This window comes from Lolium perenne, chromosome 6 (genome assembly GCF_019359855.2).
Source record: "Lolium perenne isolate Kyuss_39 chromosome 6, Kyuss_2.0, whole genome shotgun sequence".
In the NCBI taxonomy this organism is placed as follows: Eukaryota; Viridiplantae; Streptophyta; class Magnoliopsida; order Poales; family Poaceae; genus Lolium; species Lolium perenne.
In genome coordinates this window covers 56663525-56676305 of record NC_067249.2, presented here as the reverse complement: position 1 = coordinate 56676305, position 12781 = coordinate 56663525, and positions in this window count along the sequence as shown.

Here is a 12781-nt window from a genome sequence, read left to right as displayed (position 1 = left end):
TGGGCCATCTTGTTGCTGCCAGGAGATGGAGTCAGGTTACAGACAATCACCATAAGCCATTGCAAGAAATTTATAAGTAATGGTACCTGGTCTGCAGGAACGTCATACTCGGCATCAAGTTGTCTCAGCAGCGGTCCTAGAGCTCTTCTGAAGGCATGGGTCTTCCACATGGACCACCAAGTCTCGAAACCATCGGTAGTGAAGGTGAAACGGAGGTTGTGGGGAATTGGAATGGCCAGAGCATCAAAGAAGGTATAGCACCTTTGGCCAGTGAGGATGTCAGGCAGTTCAGATCTGCTTGCTGTCAGGTGGTGTAGGAAGAAGTGTGGAGGCACCTGCCCGAGACCAAGCTGTCGGGCTACTACTACCGGTTGGTAAGACTCATAACCAGGCTTGATGATCCGGTTTGAGGTACTCATGCCAACTGGGAGAAAGCAAGGACGAATCATGATAGAGTACAAATGCCGGGTGCTAGCGTCATCGGCAAAGTTATCCAATCGGAAGGAAACTGGGTTCTCAAAGTTCTCCGATTCAGTATAAGGAAAGAACAGGGGGTTGTCCAAACCTTGGAAGAAAATCTTGAACCACCCTGCTGCTTCCTTAGGGATCAGCTCGCTGCACAGGAGACCATACAAAGCTTGGCCATAGCTGGTGCATCGGATCTCCTTTCCATTAGCATCCGGGAAGGTGCAGTGGCCAAAGGTGGGAAGTCTGGGATCTGGTTCGAAAGTACAGCTGAGCCCATAACTGAATAAACCACCAGGGGCCTCCGCTTTTAATCGTCTTTTGAGAGAACAGTTTGACAGACATCAGTTGAAGAGATCGATAGACCTCTCCAAGAAACAGTTTGCCGAGGCCAAGTTGGGTGCCTTTGGCAAGTTCATAGGCCAGGGAAAGGTAATTCTTGGTAGGGGCGAGTGATGGGCCACAGAATATGAAGTGCTCCAACCAGAAGTTCAGGAAGGCTGTGTGTTCTCTCTCTGTCACAGGGCCTTTGGTTTTCATATAACGATTGAGGTAGGCACCCCAGCTGGTACACTCTTTTTTAGAGGAAAGGGTGAAAGGAACTTTCGGTAGCTTGAATGCAGAAGGGCTTGGGGATGCAATGTCTAGGCCTGTGATCATGGCCACATCCAGCAGAGTTGGTGTCATAGGGCCGTGGCCAAACATGAAGCAGTTCAGTGCATCAGACCAGAAGTAGCCGATGGTTTTCAGAATATTTTCATTCTTTTCAAGGGGAGACAATGATAATGACAAGGCATCGGCTATCCCTATGGCTTCCCAGGTGGCATAGTGGGTTTTGGATACTCTATTGTACCATGCCACCCAACCCTCAGGAGGATTAGGCCAGGCTCGCAGGCAGTCGGCCCAGGAAGACAGATCTAAGTTCTGGTTCACGAAGGGGATTCTGTTAGCCTCGCATGAAATTAAGAGAGCGGAACTCTCGGAAGAACGGGGACCGAGGCACATAGAATTTGCGAGAGAAGGATGTGGCAGTAGGATATCTGAAACCTAAAATTAATAACGGAACAGAACATTAATTCAGGTGTTTGCTATTAATCCTAACGTTGATTCGAATGGCGAGAGGAGGTTAAGGATTACCTTCAGACCGGAGACCATGGCGTTGGTATTGGATGATTCCGCCATTGGATGCGCTGTAGAGTTGGGGCGGCGCGGTCGAGATCTGGGATGCGGGTGGCCGTGAGTTGGAACTGCTCAGGCGGCGATTTGGGGATCTGAGTTTGCTTTCTCGGACGGAGGTCGCAGGTTACCGTTTGGAGGGGCAGCTGGGTCGGCCTTACTCGTGTTTTTATGGTAGAGACCGATGCGATGCCATCGGCTCTTTTGGGAGATCGTTTGACTTTGACTATCGGCAAAAAAATGATTGGAAATACTTCTTCATTAATAAAAGGAGGGTTTTTTACAATGAAGAGCCGATTGCTCAAGAAAGGGGGAACAAAAGAAGAGCCGATTGCTCGAGTACTACTGATCCTACTCTACTAATCTTCGCTGCCCTCGTCGTCGGCATCGTAGCTGCTGTCGGCGCTGCTTCCGGAGAACTCCTCGTCGCTGCTGCCCCAGCCCTCGGCCGGAGCTTCTTCCTCCTCGTCATCATCATCATCTTCACTGTCCGCCCAAGCGCGGAAGCGCTTCGCCGGCGGGTACCCAGCGGAGGAGGAGGAGTCGTCTTCCTCCTCTTCTTCCTGTTCCTCCTCTTCTTCCTCATCTTCCTCTTCCTCCTCCTTATCGGAGGAAGTGGGGTTCCCCCAGGAGTGGAGGTCATCCTCGCTCTCGCTCTCCAGTTCCCCTTCAATGAGGAACTGGAGGTTGCCCTCCCCATCAGTCAGGGGCAGGTCGCCATCTGATCCGACGAGGGCTTCTGGTGGGCCATCTGGCACGAAGTCGAAGTCCCACTCTGGCTCTGACATCGGCTCGCTCGAGGAAGAAGATTGGAAAGAGAGGCCGGAGGAGACGGAGGAAGAAGAAGACATTGCTACAGGGAAAGAGGGTTTTTCGGTGCCGATAGCTAGAACAGAGGAGGGGGATGAAGAGGCGAATCGGTCGGCACAGTTAAATAAGGGGGGGCCTAGTGGAGATTTAATGCCATTGCAGTTTCCGAGGAAGTGATGCTGAAGCTATCAAATCTTGCAGAGAAGTTGAGAAGGCAAGGCATCATGATGAAGAATACTGCGACGGTTTTGCTCTGCCACGACATGACCCGACGAAGAAAAAGCAGAGTGATTTTGGAATTATCAATTCCAAAACCAGGGGGGCATGTGTTATCACCAGAATTTGACCGGATCAGAGGTGGGCCGCGATCAAGATTGGGCTTGAAGAATATACATGGAAGAATACGCGAACCGGCCTTGTACACGAAGTTTGGGCTAGTTTGCCCTTGTATCTATAAATATGATAGGATACGTGTCGGTTAGTTAGAGTTTGGCTCGTGCACGGTTGGGATTATTCCCACGTTAGAAAGTCTACGGACTATAAATATGTATCTAGGGTTATCGAGATAAACAACAATCACGTTCACCACAAACAAATCTAGGCGCATCGCCAACTCCCTTGTCTCGAGGGTTTCTTCCGGGTAAGCATCATGCTGCCTAGATCGCATCTTGCGATCTAGGCAGTACATGTTTATTCGCTGTTCATGCGTTGCTCGTACTGAAGCCTTGTTGATGGCGAGCAACGTAGTTATCTTAGACGTGTTAGGGTTAGCATTGTTCATCGTATCATATGCTGTCGTCGTGCAACCCTTAGACGTCTAGCCGCCCTTACACCTATCTTAGGTGTAAGGGCGGCACCCCGCTTGATCATTATTTAGTAGATCCGATCCTGATTGCTCCTTGTTCTTCAAGGATTAGTTTAATATCCGCATAGTTAGTCCTTACAAACGGGTTGAAGGATCCAGTGGCGCGTAGGGTGTAGTTTGCTAGCCCTAGACAGGATGTTCCGGGGATCAACCTCGTGTTGGTTTTTAGGCCTTGTCTAGGGTCGGTTTACGATCACCGTGCGTGGCCGCCAGGCTCAATCACGAGTAGGATGTTCCGATTATGTGGTGAGAACCCTAAATCGTAGTAGGTCGTTTTAGCTTTATTTTGATCAAGCAGGACCACCATATATCCGTACACCTTGTACGGATCATGGGTGGATCGGCTCTTTGAGCCGATTCACAGGACAACCTGAGAGCCGATCGAGGCTCGTATTTAATGTTTACGTGTATGCCATGCAGGAAACTAAGCGAGGCACATCCATCACCTTCCTGACCAGGTTTAGGTCAGGTGGCACGCCCTTGCACCAGCATCGGACGTGCGTGCCGAGTCTTTGCGGGCCGTCGCTCGGAGGGACCAGGGCCAGCCGCAGTCCTGGGAGCCTCCCGGCTCTACTGTGTTGCCCGTCGCTGCTCGCCGGTGGGTTTTTGACCGCAACACATTCGCCTCCTCTCTTCTCCCTGACCCTCCTCGAGCACCGCCGCTTCGCAATTCCATCTGTAGACCACCAATCGACCGCCGGAGCTCCGCCAGTACTGCCTCAAGATCCCCGGAGCTAGGAGCCGCCCCAGGAGACGCCGCTTGTACCTGGAGCTTCGCCGTCGTCCACAACGTCGCCGCAGCACCTCGCCGACGAGCGCCGGACCGCCGGTGAGCCTTCGACCCCCTACCCTCGCCACGCCAGTGAGCCCGTGCTCGTCGTCGACGATGACGCACGAGGTCCGTTGGATCGCCATCTAATCACGCGGCTCTATTTAAAACATACAGTTTCGGGAGTTATGACTCACTGACGAGTGGACCCCATCGTCAGGTGGCCCGCTCGTGCGAGACACGCAGCTGGGCCAGCCCATCTTTCTGTTTCTCTGTGGCCCGTGTAGTTTTCCCGCGCTAGCCCACCAGTTCAAATTCGAATTAAATCATTTAGTTCAAATTCAATACTGGTGCTTTGTTCAAAAATTAATAGAATCGAATCTACTGAGCCAAATTTCATGAATTTGATATTGTTGGAAAGCTTAGGAAATTATCTAGCCAACTACACTGGTCTCAACCCTAGATTTTTTGGTAGAACTCATGTAGTAAAAATAACAAGGCAGGGTCTTTTCAAACTTCAAACATTTATTAAAAATCAACCATAAGTGATTTTGAGTTGATTCCAACTCTCATAAATCACACTTCAAATACTCTACATGATTATGTAAAAATATAGCATTAGTGTTTACTATGATCATGAGCTAAAATAAATAATGGCTATGTGGCTATTTCTAGTCCATTTAAATTGCCCCAATTAACTAATTAAATAGTATGAGAGGTATTCTCTCATTTAAATCATGGTCCTAAGTAATTCAATAAGAGGTAATGACCTTAGTCTAATGAACCTCCTATTTTATTACTTAGTGATATTAAATTATTACTATAGTAGTGCTAAATTGCATGAGGTGTAATACCTCATTTAAATCATTTTCCCAAATGATAAATATGAAGTGTTGACCTTGGTCAACATGTATTCATACCTTATTATTTGAGGAGATTAAATCTTAACAAGGTTCAATAAGAGGAAATTATTTCCCAAAGATAATAAATAGAAACCCTAATAAATATTTCAATGAGAGAAAATTATTTTTCTTAAAAAGAGAAACAAAGTCAACCACCATGTGAATAAGGAGGTGATGCTAGAATAGCTTGTGTGAACCATTTGTGTGTTTAGTCTAGCCCTTAAGATTTGTTTGGTGATTGTATACCTCGTATCCGTTTATAGACGCTAGTACCGAGGACTACCAGGAGGAGGAGGTCTACTACGAGGAAGAAGAAGAAAACTTTGATCACTGTACCACTCAAGGCAAGCTATACTCTTGCAAGCTATCCTAATGCAAAGCTCTACTAGAGCAAGGCACCATTGCACCATTACTTTATGTTTAATGATCCAATCCCAAGTTTTATCCTTGCAAGTTTCTTACTTTGATTTATCAAAGCTTACTTTTATAGTTAACTTTGGTCTAAGTATAGAATAACACAAGAGCATCAAAGTTAGCCTAGAAAGCTACAAACTAGTTAGCACCCCTCATGACTAGTTGCTAGTGCTAAAACTAAAATTGACTACTCTAGATGGGAACATGTGAAATCATTTTTATTGGAAATGGCGTGAACTAGTCTGGTCATCATCTAGATAGGAACATGTGAAATCATTTTTATAGGCACACATACATTTTTATTTATGCATACCGCGTGAACTAGTCTGGTCATCAGCATTGGAAATCGTCAGCTAAAGAATTCCGAAACCAAAGAAACCTGAACCAGCCTCATCTCCTTGAACCAATATAGCAGAATCAATCTCGAGTTCTTGAGTGCAAATACCTGCAGCAAATTAAAAGCGGAAAACAGCATTAGAAGGAGGCTGAACTGAATACAACCATTAGGTTGAGAAGGGGGTTGTGGTGGGGAGGGAAAATCTGTAGCAAGATTGAAGATGGATGGGTAACCTAGTGGAGAAATATAGCTAAACACCTTGTTCTATTTGGAACCATTGTGCGATAAAAACTGGGCATTGTTTTCGTTTGTGGTCAATTCCATAGGGAAAGTTAATTTCTGAAAGTTTCTTATTTAGACTTTGTACCTGATGATTTGATCATCATTTATAAGATTTGATTCTAGGAAGAACTCTACTTGTATACTATATACCTGGCGAGCAATTTCTCTTATTTATTAGTCTGGCTGAACCCAGTGATTCCTGATTCATTCTCAATGGGCGTGTTTGGTTACCTGGGCCTAATTCATGCACCACTGGGGCAATGAGAAGGGAATACTTGTGCATTGTAAACGGGCCATGGGCCATAAAAGGCGTGTCGTTTGGTAGCTTGTGCAACTTTTTCTGCACCGGAGAGGAAAGCTAGCCCCCATTGTTTGGGTGCCTGCATGACGACTTTATGCCCTGCTCGTGCAGCTTACACCCTGTTTGGTTGCAGATATGAGCATGCCGTGGTAACCCCTTCCCTTAGAATGGTGATGTTACCCAGTACTGCTAACTGAATAACAACACATTCAGCTAGATTCAGTTCATCAAAAGTTGCTGCTAATACACAACAAGTACTTACCCTACTGGATGATGCATCACGAGCAAAGCAACTATACTTCGTGATGCATCACATATTCATCACACGAGGGGTAGTATATACCACCTCGAACAAGTTCATCATTACAGACCGGGGATCAGGTTCAAGCAAGTCCTAGCTAATGGAGGGATGCGAGAGCACCTCCCAAAATCAGCAGATCATGACGAAAGAAGCAGAAGCACTAAGCAGGAAACTGCTTGCGTAGCCAGGTCCTAAGCTAGCTCCTCCTCTCTGCTGGCTACAGCTTACGGTACTCGGCATACTCTTCTTCGTTGTCTACAATATAGTCGATTGCCCTGACCAACAAGTTATGTTGGAATAGTTGTGCCCTGTAGACAAACCGGGCCGTGAAGATTGTCGTCATCTGAGCATTGTTCGTGATCGTGGTCCCGACGTACTGACGATGCCTCGGGTAGCGCTGCAATCCACAAGGAACAACTGTTAGTGCGGTTGACAATGACATATATTCAGATCTATGAAGAAACTCAATGAGGCTTACTACCTGAATGTACTCATCCACCGTCCCTTCATCAGCAACATAGAAGCAGCAACCATCTTCGTTCTAGTCCAGAATGCGATCGGATTTCATCTTGAGTATGACGCTCAACTTGGTCCTCCAGTTTCTGATGTGGTTGTAGATCTGAAGAGTGGTCACATGTACGCCAGCGAATGCAAGAACATCAGCAACTACCTCCTTCATCTGCTCCTCTTTGAATTCCAGGTCAAAACAGACGCCGCTATGGACGAGCTGAACCAACCGGTTGAGCACAAACTCTGAAAGCTCGGGTCTCCAAACCATGGCAGATTTGCTTGAAATCAGACAATGGTGAGCATTGACAGTAGGAGCAAAAAGATCAGGGGAGCCCAATGGTATACTCGCCTACATGACAAACACTAGCACATCAATGAACTACCACTTCCACATCGACATTCTTAAGCACTAGAACATCAATGAACTACCACTACCGCTACCACATCCTTAAGCACTACCACATCAATGAACTATGAGAAAAGAAAGAACGGCCTTACAGTCAGAGGAGCCACACGCAGCACCGAGGTTGGGGAAGCAGGGGACCCTAGCGAAGATGCATGAAGCACAACCAGCCCTGTGGAAGAGTCAGATGCAATGGCAACAACCGTCCCCGTGGTAGAGTCAGATGCAACCTAGACAATCTCGACTGGCGACGAAGGAATGGCCTATAATGGATTTGTTCAGCCCCCCGTGTATCCAAAAGAACTAGATCTAAGGCTAGGGTTTGCAGAAGCTTACAACACCTAAGGTGATCGACGCAGAGGAAGAAGATGACCATCCGCGGCCAGTAGTCGCCGCCACAGCCAACGGCCGCCAGCCTCTCCGATCGTGCGGGTGAGGAAGAGCCGACTATGTCGCTTGATCGGGAAGGGTGGATGAGCTCGAAATGGGGGGAAATGTGGATTTGGATTTGGCGGTGAGAGAGCCGCCCCTATATACGGTGTCGAAAATTGGAGCGAGGTGACAGAATTCATCCCGAAATTTCGCCGTTCCGCGCCAGCTCGCGCCAGCTCGCACGATGGCTATGCGGGAATGCGACGTTGTCGACTTTTGCGGAGATAAGGGTGACTCGCTAGAAACGACCTATCCGGATGTTCCTCAAGGGCCTGGTCCGAGAGTGCTTTAAAATCATGTCATATGACACCGCGGGTGAGCCCATGCAATCAAACGTGCCAAAAATTACATCCCCATGTGAGCCAAAGGAAGCCTAGCGTCCCATGAGTCGCAAATATTGTTTCAAACGCGTCCCATGAGTCGCAAATATTGTTTCAAGCACAAAGAAGTAATCTAGCCCGTATCGGTAATGAATGATGACCACCTAAAGATAAGCACTGATTTACACCAGTCTCGCTGTGTCTGTTCAGTGACAGTGCCGTTGTCAGCTTATCTGTGTCTGTTCAGTGATAGTGACCATTATCAGCTTATAGTACAATAATGTATCCTTCATTTCGGTGGGCCGACAGAAGTTCCAAATCCACAAAACCGAGCAGGGGGATATAATGGTGACATCTTATAACAGCAGCAGATGACATGAAGTGCCACCAGACATGAAACAAACGGCGGCTTTCGACGACAACGACTATAAACCTGTTTTCTGATATCGGCCCTCGAGAAGGAAAAAACAGAACGAACTGTTGATGTTGCGCTTCGCTGTGACGTTTGGATAAGAGATATTGGCCATAACCTGAATAATGCTATCATCAATGACTAGTCTTCTGGACATAGTTTCAATCCTCGTCGCTCGTCCAAAACGATGAAGTCTGACAGCGTCTGGGAACTCTTCAAGTCCATCCTGTACGCTGTCTGGGCGCCGCCACTCCGCAAGTTCTTGTACTCATCATCTGCAAGTTCTTATGCTTACTTCAGCTAGAAGATAAGTTTATAACGCTTGCAGTTCATAAGAGGATTCAGATTGTTTATTTATTGGTTCAAGGTTTGAAATATGGAGTACCTCGTATCCAAAAACTTGTTCCCGAATGGGGTCAACATTTCATTTTTCATTTTACGTTTTTCTTTCGAAATGGGAAAGCCCCAGTCTCTGCATCAAAACGATTACCGTGCTACCACTGGAAAGAATATTCAACTAGGATAGGCACCATGCTACTTACAGCTTCTCCCACAACTCCAATTCATACTTTTCATGGAATGGGGGTGATGCCCATGTTGCCTTCACTCACCCAATTAGATGTCCAGAGGACCAGAGGGAATATGATGACTACTTCGAGGCCAAGATTGATGCTACCGGTAAGTTGGCTTCTCCTCTTACCAAAAAGGTTCGGCTACCATTCAACAGCTTGCATATGAAGTACCATGTGATCTCGTTCATGAGTACTTGCGCATGAGCGGGAGAACATGCATTGATGCCATGCACAAGTTTTGCAAAGCAGTTATTGCAGTGTTTGACAAAGTCTATCTGAGAGAGCCAACAACCAAAGACACTGCCCGCCTCTTGTCTATCAACGAAAAGAGGGGTTTCAAATCAACATAGATAATTGTCATGGTTGTTGGCAAGGGCAAAGACTAGAGGCAGTTGCATCACATGATCTATGGATTTGACACTCGTTTTTAGAATGTCAGGATCTAGCAATGATATCAATATGCTCCAACGGTTACCGGTATTTGATAGGCTTGCTAAATGCTCCGCTCCTCAGGTTTCCTATGAGATCATCAATGGTAATCATTATAACAAAGGCTATTATCTAGTTGATGGCATCCATCCTTTTTTGTCGACCTTTGTTAAGACAGTCTGTAACCCTGAAGATTAGAACTGTAAGAGGTTCGCGAAAAAGCACGATGCTGCTCTAAATGATGTGGAGCGGGTATTTGGTGTGCTTCAATCACGGTGGGCTATTGTTCGACACCTTGCTAGAACCTGGAGCACAGAGAGGATGTGGGAGGTGATGATAGCATGTGTGATCATGCACAACATAGCGTGATGACATCATTTATGATCAGGACTAGGAATTGGAGGGTGAGTTGGTTCAGCCATAGCCTGGAGAAGCATCTTCGGAACAGTTCATGTGCATCAAATGTTGCGTGATCGGACCATCCATGACCGCCTTCAAGCCGACTTGATTGACCATATATGAGTTTACGTGGGAAACCAACCTTGCTAGTCTCATTTGATTTGAATCCTCTTGCTTGTGAAGCTATGTATTTGTGTGGTTGTGCACTATTTATATTAATGAATAATATCTATTTTATTTTTTGTTTCATTTTAGTGTAAATATGATGGTCACGTTTAAATGACAAAGGCCAACAGGCTAGTGTTAGCTAAAATGGCCATCGCGTATCGAATGGGGCGCCCCGCTAGGGCTCTGGCCCAGCCGACCATACCGCTATACAAATTATGCCTGCCGGCGACCCATCCGAACCAAGACGGACCGAATGGGTCACCTCGCTGGAGATGCCCTGATGTAATGAGTTGCTGAAACATTGGACTCTGGACTTTGTAATCCACGCTGTACAATGTGTTTTAGCTGAAATGAAAATGTTAGGCCGTTAAAAAAAACTCCAAACCTATCGAGCATGCTTGATCCAAACAAATTCTTGCAAGATCCTAGTTATTCTCCTCTTCGTATCCTTTTAGTACTAGGTGCTCAAGTGGTGTGTCTGCTTTGTGGTTGACTTTGCTTACAGGGATAATGTGGTATGCATTTTATATGTGGCCGTTCCATAATCACATGAGGGGCACACTCACTTCTTTGTACATTGAAAGGTATCATGTCTTGAAAATGATATACTATCCTATTTCTGAATTCTCGGCAGTGTAGAACTTGTGGCGACCGCCTTTGTGAGCTTAGTAGCGTATTTATATTCCAACTTGGCATCATTTTCTCACACCTAAGCATCTTGTTCTATTTGGAAACATTCGTGTGATAAAAAGCTGGGCATTGCTTTCATTTGTCAGGATACCACTGTGCATTGATCAATTCCATAGTGAGAGTTTATTTCTGGAAGGGCTTTTTAAATTCTACTAGCAAAAGTGCCCGTGTGATGCATCGGGAGAACACCAAGCGGTAGCTCCGGTTGATTGTTATTAAATATTTTTCAGCCTTGAAAATTTAATTACTGAAAATCCAATTTTCTTCAGTGAAAAATATTATTTGATGAAACGTTTCCTCGCTTTGTAAAAGGTGGAAAATACTAAGAAGAAATATGAAATATATAGTTACTGGACATTGGTTGTTACTCTTTGTTAATATGGTCGCTCAAATACCCTGACACTTTAACAATGTGATATCTAGACATTAAGAAAAGAATTAACTCTCGGTACAAACAACTACATAAATTTAGAACAACTAATTTAATGGTCTTTCGTAGACTGTTGATCAAAAACAGAGGAATTAACAAAGCAATCTTTTGTCCGGCTCGAAGCTCCACCTAATTGGGATGGAGTGGGCTGCACCATGCACTCCAATAGATCCATTCATATATGAACACCTCCGTCGCTGCAGGATATGAAGACATCAGTAATGTTGATATTTAAATAAAGGCGGTGAATCTACAATCCAACGACCATCCTTGTTCCGATAAATGTGTTATCCCGTGAAGGAGAACCTATTTTATAAATGTGATATATAATTTGTTGCATCAATCATACATGCTGCATCGCATCGTGTATCCCGTGGGTTCGGGTAAATAGCGAATCACCTAATTAAATATGGAACTGTGCGGGACTACTTATCTCTTGTCCCGGTTCCATTTAAATTTGCGTAGCGCACCCATGCCGTGTTTATGTCATGCTAATTAACATTTAATATGCGGGGTAGAAAAATAACTTGAACCTAATAATTGTGTGTCGGAATTCCGATTCCGCTTAAATTGGATAAGTTGCATCGCATCATCATTGTCATGCCATATATCATCTTCATCATCCTGATTCTTCTTCCGTAGTAGTAAGACTTGCATCGCATCCGTTGTTTGTCCATCATTTGCTTCTTCCCGGATAGGATCGCGAAGTGGTGTTGTGAGATACGACAAGTTCTCCGGATGTTACTCGGCAATCTTTAACAGGCAAGCATTTCCTAAACTGCTGTCTCTACAGTAGTCGCTCACATATTTTATTTTGCTTTCTCTCTTATGCTGCATTGAGTTGTGTTCTTGTCACGTGTCCTATCCACTTGTCACCTCAAGCAACCCATATTGCCCCCACCACCCTCCTACAGCTGTTGTTTGGTTATCGGGTCTGCCTTGCGAGTCGTAGCGACTTCATGTTCTCAATTCCTCGTCGCCATCAAACGTTAACTCATGTCGTCGCCGACATCCACCAACTGTTGTGCTAGATTCCTTCGACTGAGCGGATGGACAACAGGGACGCGGATTTGGCTTTGGTTGATGGAAATTTGGAATTAGGCCAGTCACTTGCACTTGCATAATGCATAACCAGATAAATCCAAGAGAAAGAGAGTAGCTTTGTTTAAAGGAGAATTAATAGAACAATACAACTCACGTACGTTGGATCCATCAGATGAAAACCGCTTGACTCATCCACCTCTAACCCGCTTAGCCTCCTCCAACTTGCTCCCTTTCGACCAGTAGTTCCGCCTCACTTCCCACCAACAACAATCCTTCCTTTTCCTCTCTTTAATTCATGTAGGCAACAGAATTCACACCAATCAATGGTGGTTCTTGATTCACCTTGCTGA